Below are 14,184 nucleotides of genomic sequence, written 5' to 3'. Positions count from 1 at the left end.
CAATTAAAACCTGGACACACAGCAATAACAAAGGCACTGGTCTCCTACTGCTAATGCCAAGGGATCAAACCCCAGCCTGCAGGAACTCACCCCCGCAGTCAGGACCCGGCGCTGGAAAGAGGGAGACTTCCCATGGCTGCAGGCTAGAGGCCCCGGACTCTGCGCCACCCACCCGAACAGGTCCATAGCGCAGGCTGGTCAGCAGAACGGCTTCTTCACCTGGGATCACAAGGAGGCCTGTTCTGTTCACCCTGCGATGGATCACGGGGGGGCCTGGCCTGTTCACCCCACCAGTGATTGCAGGGAGGCCTGTTCTGTTTGCCCTGTGATCGATCACGGGGAGGCCTGTTCTGTTCGCCCCATGATCAATCACAGGGAGGCCTTGCCTGTTCACTCCACCAGTGATTGCAAGGAGGCCTGTTCTGTTCGCCCAGTGATCGATCACGGGGAGGCCTGTTCTGTTCGCCCAGTGATCGATCACGGGGAGGCCTGTTCTGTTCGCCCCGTGATCGATAGCAGGGAGGCCTGGCCTGGCCTGTTCGCCCCCGCGATGGGTGCTGGCCTGGGGGGCGTGGATCCAGGCTGCTGCTTGGCGCCTGCACACACGCAAGCGGCCACGGGGTGGGAACATCCGCTTGGCACCTGCGCCCATAGGCCCGGAGTGGCCGGGGGAGTTCTGGGACCCCCGCTGCTCAGGGCCTAAGCATGGGCCTACAGGCTAGGAGCGGCCTGGGTCCTGAGGATGTTCCCGGGACCCAGGCCAATCTTGCCTATGTATGCAAATTAACCGCCATCTTTGTTGGGTTAATTTGCATACTCTCCTGATTGGCTGGTTAGTGTAGCAAAGATATGGTCAATTTACATGTTTGTTTATTATTAGGTAAGATACCTTCAACTTCTTGTCCCCTTATTTCCTTGACCTGAATCAATTCATCTACCTCTACCTGCTCTGTTCTCCTCTCATGTGCTGTTGAGCACTGACCCTGAAAATCACATAGCCACACCAATGGTGCTGGGATACATCCCTAGTATCAATATCAACTGGACACTGAGTACTAAAAGGAAAGTCTTTCACCTCACGTTAGAGAGTCCTTTTCTCACTCCCATCAATTGTCAACCTCTGCTAGATCATCAAGGGACTCCATTATTTAATGAAAGTCATTTCACACTCTCTTAAAGCACACCAAGCAATCTGCCCTGTTCAGGAGAAATTCACTCTCTTGCACTTGCAGCAATGATGTTTCAAGAATGTATTCAAACAAGGGGAGCCCCCAGGTAAAGTTCTGAACAGCAACATTTTCATATCACTAGTACATGAAATAATGGGCCAGGCGTAAAACGGTGTCACACAGACCCTGCCCTACCCTCAACACCACGACCCTACATTTAGGCTCTAAAATTTGAATTTCCTAGTTGAGATTAACAACATAGAGGAACATAACAGTGGGGGGAGGGGAGAAGGTCTTAAATAATAATGAAACTTCATTCCCCACTGGTTCTAGAAACTAATATTTTTTAAGCCACAAAGTTCAATGTTTGAAAGTATTCTGGGCCATAGCTAAAGGCCACCAGAAAGTAGGTTTGATCCTCATATACATCAATTAAAATCCTTTAGAGCAGGGGTGGGCAAACTTTTTGACTCAAGGGCCACAATGGATTCTTAAACTGGACCGGAGGGCCGGAACAAAAGCATGGATGGAGTGTTTGTGTGAACTAATATAAATTCAAAGTAAACATCATTACATAAAAGGGTACGGTCTTTTTTTTTTTTTAGTTTTATTCATTTCAAACGGGCCGGATCCGGCCCACGGGCCGTAGTTTGCCCACGGCTGCTTTAGAGCCATAAAGCATGAACCCTAATCCACCAAGCATTACTCAAATGATCAAATCCTGCACATTTTGGGATGTGATGAAACAGAAGCCAGCACCTCTCAGACTTGTGCTGCCTATAGAACAACAAGCACCGTGGCCACAAATCAGAATCCATTATCTAGATGCTAAATTTATTTTAAGTAAACCAACAACAGCCCCAGCAATATAAAGATTTAATTATAGTTTATAACAATGATGGCGAACCTATGACACGCGTGTCAGAGGTGACACGTGAACTCATATTTTTGGTTGTTTTTTCTTTGTTAAATGGCATTTAAATATATAAAATAAATATCAAAAATATAAGTCTTTGTTTTACTATGGTTGCAAATATCAAAAAATTTCTATATGTGACATGGCACCAGAGTTAAGTTAGGGTTTTTCAAAATGCTGACACGCCGAGCTCAAAAGGTTCGCCATCACTGGTTTATAACATCAAGAGATAAAATATACCCATATTGCTACAGATCAGTGGGAAGCTTCTGAATATCTTCCCACTGATTCATTTAGCAAACCATCATCACTACTACATTAGTTACAGGATTTATAGTAATCTCACACTAGTTCACTTCTCTTCACTGAACAAGTGTCGACAAGTGATGTGATATTTTATGGTTCCTACAAATGCCATTATTATAACATGACATTCTCTGACTTACAAGTTATAAATAATGGATCAGATTTTCTTTCTTAGTTTTACTAAAAATGAGCCTTCAGACAGGGATATGCTAGCAAAGTTGTCTAAGCATATATCTACCACATTTTTTAACTATAAATTATTTTAATAATTCTATTAATTATGAAATAGCAACAGGCTATTTAAATAACTATTTTAATAGCACTTAAAAGTAAGACAATAGTAAGCAATGCATAAATATTAACCTTCCAGAAAAGAAAAACAATCATAGAATTTGGGAAATAAAACCAAAAATAAAACAGCAAATTAATTTAATAAATATTTATTACCAACCTATTACATACCAGGCATTGTTCTAGGTACTGGGGCCACAACAGGGAGTGTAGAGGATACTGTTTTGGTTGTCCACCCAGCATGCATTTCCTCCTTCCTAAAGAGACCCTGATATTTTCCAGGCGTTTACTTCTCCTCCAGTGCATTCCCCAGAAGCTGGCCCTACCCCTACTGGGTCCAACCGATCCAAGGGAAATCCCACTCCCATCACCAGAGATGGGTTCAGGAATGGGGCTGTGGCTCAACCTGGGCCAAAGACCCACAAAGACTGCTTTTCCTGGGAACCTTTAGAGAAGTTCTTCCTCAATCTTCTTGGACCTCCAGGAGGTAGTTCTCTTCCTCGTGTGTTGAGATGAGAGGGTTGGAAGTGCTTCAGCCATCTGTAGACTGACTTGAGGACGTGGTGGCTCATACAGAAATGGAGCTGGAATCTCCCAATAATGTCACCCTGAATCCTACCCTACCACTCGGCTTCCGTATCTATGGGTGCTAATAAATCTCAGTATTTAGCCAATCTTAACGGGATGTTCTGTGCAAATGTCTAAAGGCAACTCTTCAAGGGCAGACACAGTCTCTGCTCACATTTATAATCTGGCGGAAGGGGGACACAGACTGATTCATGTTAAAAATTAGGTTCCTTAATTTTGAAGGTAGGCAGAGATGAGGCAGAAGATTAGAAGGACTAAACTCTCCTCAGAGAGTCCTATTTAAGCTGTTAGCTGAAGCATTTAAATAACTACATCTCAGAACAACAGTGTACAGTGTAGGAATAGTGAAAGAATTTGGTCCTTTCTGGTATTCTGACACCCATTCAATTCTCATCAAATTTTAAATTTAAAAATCTATTAAACAGGTTTTAGTAGGCAAAACAAGCAATGAATAAAACAAATTCTAGAACATTACAAATAGCAAACCTACAAAATAATCACTTAATTGCTGTAAATCATTTAATAAGAATAATTCTAACTTACTGATACATTCTTAACATCAATGAAGAAAAACCAATTTTTTTCATTTAAAAATACAATTTTATCATTCTTACTAATCCCAAATTGTCAAAATGGACATCAATATTCTTGAGTGACACCAAGTGATCAATTATAGAATTTAACTCAATAATTTTCTCCCTAGGAAGAAGCTAAATCCATATCAATCCAATCGCATCAGCCTTCTGTATCTACAGGTTCTGCATTCACGGATTCAACTGGCCACTGACGGAAAATATTCCAAAAACATGTTACATTTTTGCTTATGTATACTATGTAGTTAGGCCCATAATGATTGTGTCTGTACTGAACTTGTACAGACATTTTTTCTTGTCATTTCCTAAACAGTATAACAACTATTTACATAGCATTCGTTGTATTGGGTATTATAACTAAGCTAGAGATGATTTAAAGTGTATAGGAGGATTGCATAGGTTCTATGCAAATACACTATTTTATATAAGAGATTTGAGCATCTACAGATTTGTTATTCACGGAACTATTCATCAATTCCCAAGGATACTGAGAGATGACTAATTTTACTTATGGCTTATTTTTTCTTCTACAGACTAAGTTGACCTTTTACAATTAAACATTAATATGAATACAAAACACTCAGCACATAGGCTTATTACAGCAGCAACATAAAGGCATACCCAGGAAAATAAAAATAAATAAATTTATTTAATCTAAGTTTGTAGTTTCTCTAATCAAGAGCAGGTAACCTCTATTGAATTCATTTATTCATCCATTTAATACAGTTTTACTGAGCACCTATTATGTGCCAGGTACTGTGCCATTGGACCCTTCTTTCATAAAGCATTGTTGAGGCAGAGACAACAAATAACCTCATGGTAAAAATAAAACAATAGTTTGGGAGGTTCTACTTATCTCAGGATAATTGTTATCAAATCAAGGCCCCTTGAAATGAATCCACTTATAAAAAAACAAAATTTTATAATAAATTATGAAAGAAAAAGAATAATTTATGTGGCAGCCAACTCCCAAGATTGCCTACAATGATCCATAACTCCTGGTATTCTGGTACTCCAATAGTTCCAATCCCCAGTGAACCAGAGTTGGCCCTGTGTGACTACTAGTTGGTAAAAGTTACAGTATGTGACTTCTGATTCAAAGTCAAAACAGGCATTAAAGCTTCTACTCTGGCCTCTTGAATCACTTGCTCTGAAGGAAGCTAGCCATCATGCCATGAGGACACTTAAGCACTCTCATAGGAAGACCCACATGAAGAAAAAATGAGGCCCCAGGCCAACAGCCAGCCGTATGAAGGAGCCATTGCAGCCTAGTCACACCTATAGATGACTGCTGCCTCAGCTAATATATGACTGCAATTAACTGAGATGCCCCCAAAAAAGAACTAGCTAGTCAACCATTCCCAAATTCCTAACAGAAACCATGATAGATAATAAATGTCCCTTGTTTTAAGTTTTGTGTGATTTCTTACACAAAATAAATTGAATGCTTTATCTTGAAAACGGTCTTTTAAAAAGTTTATTTCATCTATTTAAAATATTTTTAAAAATCATTCTTATAGCAAAAGTATGAATCAAGTGTTGATTAGAGAGCTGGATAACAATTCCCCCAAAATACTGTACAACCGCATAATGCAAAACCTTATTTTCACTCTGAACTTTTATCAAACAATAAAGAAGGTGATTTTTATAAAAAAATAATTTTCTTAGAGTAGCTCTTTGATTTACAAATCCTTGTCCATTACATCTTATTCCAACTATGGACTCATAAACCTCTGCTAGCTCTTTATTAGTCATTACCATAGTACATGGTTTTAGTAGTTTAACATCACCATCATAAAATTCCTGAAATTCTGCATAGCTAACAATATGTGTAATTTTTCTTTGGAATCAAGTAATACTACATTGTTGTAAATATCCAACTATCAACTAAAGATTAAATAATACAAGACATTAAAATGATGAATGGAGATGGAGGCTAATGTTAAGGCAAGAGGTTTTTTTTTAAGTGATACTAATTTTATATGTTATCATTCACATATATTTTTATATTATGACTAGAGGCTCAGTGCATGAAATTCGTGCACAATGAGGAGGGGGTCCCCTCAGCCCAGCCTGCACCCTTTCCAATCCGGGACCCCTCAGGGGATATCTGACTGCCGGTTTAGGCCTGATCCCTAGGATCAGGCCTAAACCGGCAGTCAGACATCCCTCTCACAATCTGGGACCACTGGCTCCTAACTGCTCACCTGCCTGCCTGCCTGATTGCCCCTAACTGCCCCACCCCTGCTGGCCTCATCACCCCCAACTGCCCCCACCTGCTGGCCTGGTCGCCCCCAACTGCCTACCCTGCCATCCTGGTTGCCCCTCACTGCTCCACTCTGCTAGCCTGGTCGCCCCTAACTGCCCCCCTGCTGGCCTGGTCACTCCACACAGCCTGCTGCTCAGTCGTTTGGTCGCCCCTCACTAACCCCCCTGCCAGCCTGGTCGCTCCATGCAACCTGCTGCTCAGTCGTTTGGTTTTCCCTCACTAACCCCCTGCCGGCCTGGTCGCCCCATGCAGCCTGTTCAGTCGTCCGTTCGGTTGTTTCAGTTGCGACGGTCGCTTAGGCTTTTAAATATATAGATGATAATAACCTCCCTATTCAACATTGTAGAAGGCTTTAATAATTAATATTTGGATACATATGGCAGCCTTTACAGAAGGACTTGACCTCATTCTAGAATAGATTGGGTATCACAGGTTTCCAGAGAAATGACACTTGTGCTTCCATCCTGATGACAAGAGTGGGTTAACCTAACAAAGAAATGAGAATAACACGGCAGAGAAAACAGGATGTTCCTTAAAGATTCCTTGAGGGGAGCAAATGTTTCCTTACAGCATGTTCAAGAGTCTCAAAGATGTGTCATTGAAATATACTAATCCTCACTGTATCTCCATACCTCCATTTTGGTATGCTGGCAATATCTTTTTTCAGTTTTCATTTGTCAAAAAAATGTCTTTGTTTTGCCTTTGTCTTTGAAGGATATTTTCACTACATATAGAATTTTAGGTTGGCAGTTATTTTCCTTTATCTTTTTTAACACATCATTTCATTGTCTTCTGGCTTTCACTGATTCTATTTTTTAAAGTCAGCTGTCAATTGTATTGTTATTCTGTAGAAGTTATAGTGTATTAGGGTTTGTGAAATTTTCTGTATCTATTTTCATCAAATTTGGAAAATTCACACTCATTATCCCTTCAAGTTTGCTTATGCCCCACAAAATGCCCCTTAGATGCCCTATGGATCTCCAATTTACCATATTCAAAATAAAACTTTAGGTTTTCTCCCCAAAACCTACTATTCTCTAAGTCTGCTCAACTAAGTAAAAAGCACAATATCTATCCAATTGCTCTGAACATATATCTAAAAGTACTCTTCAGTTCCTCTCTTTCCTTCACACCCCCCTCAAATCCATCAACACATCTTTTGAAATGTACTCTTCCTCAGTCTCTTTCTCAGCTGCCCATGATCACCAGCATCCATACCACTTCTCTCTTATGCAGACTCCTTGTACAGAAGTCTCCTTACTGGACCCTGCAGTCTATTCTCCACACATAATCACAGTCATTTTTTTAAAGCATGAATCAGGTCACATGCTTCCTTCCCTTCCTGGAAATCTCCAATGTCTTATTACCCTACTAGCTCCTAGGAGCTGCTTATATGTCTTCCTAACCACCATTCTTGACCAACCGCAAATCTAATCAAACTTGATAAATCCAAACTAATCAACATGCTTAATCATTACCAGAAGCATGGTCACTGATAACCATGGCAACCAATGTGAAGAGATCTTGAGTGGCCCGGCAAAGAACTTCACTGAAGAAGAGATGAGAGAAGCTGTGAGGTGGAATTCCACTCCAGAGGACCTTCCTCCCTCCTCCCACATTCTGTCATCTGTCTACTTCTCCAGGTGAGGCCATTTGTCCTACCATTCAGAAAATGGAAATAATATCCAGATTGTTGTTGTTTTACTACCCAAACAATAAAGATATTTCATTTGGATTCTTCCTTAAGCTCTAAGTATTTTTTAACATAAAAATTTCAATCACCACTGTGGAAAACAGTATGGAGTTTCCTCAAAATGTCAAAAATGGAACTCCCATTTGACCCACTAATCCCGCTTCTAGGACTAAATCCAAAGAAACCAGAAACAACAATCAGAAAGGATATATGCACCCCTATGTTCATAGCAGCACAATTTACAATAGCTATTTGGAAACAGCCTAAGTGCCCATCAGCAGATTAGTGGATTATAAAACTGTGATACATCTACACAATGGAATACTACATGGCTATAAAAAAAGAAGGAACTTTTACCATTCACAACAGCATGAATGGAACTGGAGAGCATTATGCTAAGTGAAATAAGCCAATCGGAGAAAGATAAATATCACATGATCATTCTAACTCATATGTGGGATATAATGATCAATATAAACTGATGAACAAGAACAGATCCAGAGACAAATGGTAGGGGAGGGGAGGTTAGAGAGCAACCAAAGGACTTGTATGCATGCATATTAGCATAACCAATGGACACAGACACTGGGGAGGTGGGGCTTACCCGGGGTGGGAATGGCTGGGGGAGGGGGGGTCAACTGGAGAAAAGAGAGACATATGTAAAACTTTAGACAAAAAAAAATAATAATATCCCACATACCTTTTTACTAATGTGTATAAAGAAATCAGAGTCTGTATCACCCAAGAGTAAACATTTTAAAGTAATTCAAACATTTGATGATAACCAAAACTGTTTCTGTATTGCACAGAAAACAGACATAATATAAAGGGATGGACTCCCTTAGTTTTTTGTTATACTACTTATTTTTAACAAAACCCTATGAATATCACTGAAATGAAAAAGTCTTCCTTCACAATGAAAATTAACTTACAAATGGACCAATGAAAGTCCAGCCATTGTTAAATTACTTTAAGAACCAGTTAATATGAATTAGAATTTAATAGTTTTGAAAGGGCCCTATGATCAATGCCAATGTGAAGTCATTTGAACAATGAGCTATCCAGTTAAACATTGGAAGTTGGCTTTAATTAATTAGCTTTGAGAACTTACAAACCAGAGAAAGTTAAGAGAGTTAAGTCCAACTAGGGCAGGAGTTAAAGACAGAGTCAAGATTCTGAAGAGCTCTTCAATAGCTCTAAATATTCCTTCCTTTTGCAGCAGATTTGCAGATGATCAAATAACCCTGTGTAAACATTACAGTGAGTGGCTTTGAAAGAGAAGTTCTGATAATTTTCCTAGTTACTACTTCTGTTTGAAGGCCTTCTCCTTTTTGCTTGTACCCAGAGCTAATGGGAAACCAAGAGCATCCTGTACATACACGTCATGGAGTGGGGGTCTAGGAAAAGTCCTGGAAAGCACCCAGCCAAATGCTTCCCAAACTCTGTTCTGAAATAAAGTTTACAACCGACTCATGGTGAAGGTTTTTTAATGACATATAGTGAACTTTTTATAAAGCTGAACTTATTCTATCTCCAAAGGACTGATAGTCTGAGATCATAGCTGTGGACAAAAGGGGCCACAGGCTGACCTGACAAGCTCAGGGGAGGCCTGCATGGCAGTCTTGCAAACTCAGAGACCTAAAGTAACTACAAAGGATGGTCTGAAATTAAACTTTAACTAAAAGCAATTAGGGTGGGCAGTTATGTCCTAAGCCAGTATCTTCACTGACAAGGTCAACCTTTACCTTAACTGAGCCTATCTGTCTTTGTACATCTATAATAACATACCCTTGAAATGTCTGGGTAACTTGTAACTTCCCTTTTTCTGGAGCTCCTAGGGCACAACCAAATGTGCTAGGCGCCAGGACAGATACCACAAATTCCTTCATTATCATGTTAATTGTTCCTGCACTCACCTACCTATGTGTCCATCATTTTACTTTTTATCCAATCCCAGGGGTTTCCGCCCCCTACCTCCCCCCGCCCCACTTTGCTTTATCCCACCTCCTAAATCTATCACCAATGAATTTCATGTAACCCATCTAAGTCCCTCCTTTGATTGCAATGTATAAATACAAATGTGCCGGAAGCCAATTCCAGCATGACAACAGGGCTGAATCTGGGAATGGCTGATGGCATTTCCCCAAACCTGAATAGGATACATTAAATTGATTGTTTGCTGCCAGACAGCTCAGGGCATCTTAATTTACATGTTATTGCCTTCTACTGGCCAAACACCTGAACAGCCATAGGCTAATTCCCCCATTCTGACAATGGACTCTGTATAGGAAACCCTGACCCTTTGAAGTGTACATCTCTGCCTCGCCTCAGGAAAATTGTGTTAATAAAAAGCATGGGGTCCTGAGACGAGATCTTAGTTTCCTTTAAACTAGGCTCCTCTGACCCCCAAATGCCTTTCAAAATTATGCTTCGTCTCTGGACTCCTATTTAATCTACGCACAGCCTTCTCCAGATTCCAGAACCCTTCTAGATGCCGGATCAAGACCCACCGGCGTTAAATGTCACCCAACGTCCGGCATTACAAATGTAACCCACCATTCTCCAGAGCATTATCTCAATTCCTTGAGGTTCTGCTTCCGGCATATGTCGACAGTTTGGCTCAAATAAACTCACAAAAATTTTTTACAGTTTTCAATGTTTTGTTTTGTTTTTTATGTTAACATAGTTTTCCTACTTCTCTGGAGTTAAAACATCCTTCTTTTATTCGCTCTCTATAGACAACAAACACAGAGAGAATGACAATATGGTGGTGGGTGATGACTGAGCATTTCTTTGTAACTTACTTGGTTGGCAAAATTAAAATTTGAAATATTTTTCTAAGGACTATCCCTATAATCCAAAAAGCTAAGGATGCACTGATCTAGACCAAGCCTTCCCTAAGACCTGAGTCCTGCTAATGGATGAAAGTCCAGCAGGAGAAATACGAGCAGAAGCAAACTGAGCAGAAGAAACACCCTGGGGAAATGGCACCGGGACCAGCAGTATAACACTGTGATGAGTCACCCACTCTTCCCCCTACAGGTCTAACTGGAAAGATGAGAGATGAGCTTACTAGAACTCCGGCATAAACAAACAGAACACCACCAGTATTTACCTCTGATGACTCTGGGTGAGAGTAAACCATTGCAGAAATGTAGGATCCAAGGCAAAAAAAAGATAGATGAATTTATCACACAGGACAATGCTATTGGAAGATAATAAACTACACATTATTATACCACAGTGTGAGGCTAACGTGCAGTTCCAAACCTCACTAGGCTGTTCATGTGGGAGAAAATGCTGTTTTTCTGACATCCATTTCCTGCCACTTTTTCTTTAAAGCAATCCTGCAATCCCTTCATCCCTGTTGAAGCTGATAAAAATGAATAACATGAACAGAAGATGCTTTGAATTTCTTAGAAGCAGGTACAAAAATTATGCAGTTGTCTAATTATTTGTGTTGGTCTTTTAGGGATTTCCTTCAAAGGATCATAATATCCAAGGACTTCAAACCACAAGCACCCTGGAGTCTGAGCAAACAACTCAGATCTTGGCAACGACAGATGTGCACAAAAGGCCTGGCACTTGCAGTCACTCCCCTGGGTCCTTGTACCAGTATTTCAGAAGAAAGAAAAGAGGCTGCAACAGTCACTGTGACAAAACAGTAAGCATGGGACGCAGGTGCGAGAGCTGCCTGCATCCTCATGACAGCCGAACAGAGTCACACCGCTGGGATCACAGTCAGGGTACAAGAAGACGTCTCATTCTCTGCCTGACACAGGAGCGTCCAATGTTCTTCATCTTAATATTGAAGGAAACCCCTACATACTGATTAAGGGTGACAACAGAGCTTAAATACAATGTGTGTCTTCTGGTGTGAAAAGCTTTAATTTTTCCTCCCACTGGATATTTGTAAGCAATACAAAGTGATATTTGACAGAAAAGAGAAGAAAATCAGTGGCGAGACCTTGAATCACTTTCCTCCTTCCCCAGAAGCCCCTGGCACTATTAGCAGGCCCAGAACTTTCCCTCTGCATTGTTTGTCAGTACGGTCTTCCTCCGTTTGTTTCTTATCATTTTTTTTTATTTTAAAATTTATATTAAATCAATATGAGGGGAGAAGTGGGAAGAAAAGAGAGCTTTGATTATAAACCCCAAAGAGTTCAAGCCACGAGCCAGTTTTATTTAGGAATAACAAAGATGGGAGTATTTGCTTAATATAAAGAGCAAAGTTCCCCTAGAAGCTAAATTTTTGGCAACTGTCTTGCACAAGATTAGACCGGCTCACACTCGTTCACCATCACTCACCCTCCTCCACCTACCATCTACCTCTGCAGCACAGAGGTACAATTTAAGATTTGACTTCTGTTTTCATGAGTTTGCAGGGACTTAAGAGAGTAGTTATGGAACTTCATATTTGCTTGAGTAGCAGGTGTAAGATGCATTTGATTCCTTCATGATCCTATTACTGTCCTTAAAAACTTTACCTACATTTGCCCGGCTGGTGTGGCTCAGGGGTTGAGCGTGAACCCATGAACCGGGAGGTTGCAATTCAATTCCTGGTCAGGACACATGCCGGATTGCAGGCTCAGTCCCCAGTAGGGAGCGTGCAGGAGGCAGCTGGTTGATGATTCTCTCTCATCATTGATGTTTCTATCTCTCTCCCTCTCTCTGCAGCCAATAAAAAAAATATTTTAAAGAAACTTTACCTGCATTTTAAAATTCATATCACAATTTCAATAAATCTTCAATTATTATGTTTTTGGAGGATAGAGCAACTTTAAAATGTAGGCACAGAAGTCATACAAAGGAACATCCAATAATCCTTCTATCATCCTTGTATTGATTACTACCAGACAGAGAAACCTGTCTAGTTGTCAACCAAAAATTAAAACTAAATTAAAACTATTAAGAGTGAAAATGAAAATTCTATATACTTTCTCTAAAAACCATTCTTTGCAACCATTCTCTGAATCTTATATAAAATCATCTTTAAAATGGGATGATTAAATTTTTGAAACCTAACTGAAAACCAAGAATCAGTCATTTTGGTATTTTAACACAGACTATTTCTAACCCCTAGTTGTCAGCAGTCAAGAAGTGCAAATGCCACAGGAATCAAGAATAAAACCCATAAATCACCACATGCCAGAAAGCAGGGGGCAACACACAGCTCTTTGTTCCTATCACACCCTCTCCTGCACACATTTATAATCATCTGTGCTTACCAACTATTTGAATTTCTGGAAAATGATGCTCCAATCATCTGAATTTCATCCGAAGAAAAAAAAGGCACACAGCTTAAGGTCAGCTCTGGGTAAATTAACATTAAGCTCAAACAGGGTCAAAGCAAGGAGGCAGTGCAGTAAACAGCACCAGGAACAGCCACCGTCTGGGGCAGACGCAAAACGGAGTGCACACATGTGCTCTGTGCAGATAGCAAACATCTTGCTAATTCGCGTCAAACCTCGCTGGGGAAGCACTAAAATGCACTCTTCATGAAAAATTAAACACACCATCCTGGACACCCCCTCCTCTCATGTTTACACTTTGGCCTTTTAAAGATAAGTAAGAAACCCTTAAAATAATATATTAGCTTTTGAAATGAAGATAAGTAGGAATTCAAACTCTATGCAAAGTTTTTCAATAGCCTCAGACAGTTTGTTTCTAGTTTTCTTTTCAAGAAAACTGTTTGGCTCCTTCATCAAGGAAATCATGAGAGAAGCAATTACAAAATGCAGCAGCAGCTGAGCATCCAGGAGCATCACTCCAGTGCACCCTGTCCTCCCTCAATTGTCACCATGGGGAAACCCACTGTTCCCCAGGACACTGCTCTTTCTGCGCCTGCCCAATCAATGGGCTAATTTTAGGTGGAATATCTTAGAAATGCCATAATCCATCCCATGGTTCAGGGATTCCAGCATCAGCCAAAACCCTGCATGTTACACAGCACAAGTTGTATTTTCTCCCTCGTTTAAAATGTGCATACTTGGTGCTAAAACAATCTGCATAACTAAACTCAGCCTCCATTATCAGGCACTAACATCTTATCTAATAAAGAGGGAATATGCTAATTGACCCTCATGCTGTCACAAAGATGGCAGCACCCACAGCCAATAAGGAGGGAATATGCTAATTGACTGTCCTGCCCTCAAAGATGGCGGCGCCCACAACCAATAAGGAGGGAATATGCTAACTGACTGTCCTGCCCTCAAAGATGGTGGCGCTCACAGCCACAAGATGGCCAGCAGGGAAGGGAAGTTGTGGGCAATTAGGCCAGCAGGGGAGGGCAGTTGGGGGCGACCAGGCCAGCAGGGGAGGGCAGTTAGGGACGACCAGGCCAGCAGGGGAGGGCAGTT

At 40.8% G+C, this 14,184-nt stretch overlaps 1 protein-coding gene across 5 annotated transcripts in view; it reads right to left on the bottom strand.

The window, feature by feature from the left end:
• Positions 1-14,184, bottom strand: part of MTUS2 (microtubule associated tumor suppressor candidate 2) — a 550,651-nt gene that overhangs the window by 491,376 nt on the left and 45,091 nt on the right. Inside the window, exon 1 of one of the 5 annotated variants that reach the window (XM_014548545.1) lies at positions 13,054-13,151. The exons of the other annotated variants lie outside the window; for them this stretch is intronic. The gene's annotated coding sequence lies outside the window, so the exon portion shown is untranslated. Of the gene's footprint in view, positions 1-13,053; positions 13,152-14,184 lie in introns of those variants that run through there. 5 annotated transcript variants of the gene reach the window in all.

The sequence above is a fragment of the Myotis brandtii genome, unplaced genomic scaffold, assembly GCF_000412655.1.
Source record: "Myotis brandtii unplaced genomic scaffold, ASM41265v1 scaffold513, whole genome shotgun sequence".
Classification (NCBI taxonomy): domain Eukaryota; kingdom Metazoa; phylum Chordata; class Mammalia; order Chiroptera; family Vespertilionidae; genus Myotis; species Myotis brandtii.
The sequence above is the reverse complement of the archived record's forward strand: the minus strand, read 5'-3'. Positions and strand labels throughout refer to the sequence as shown.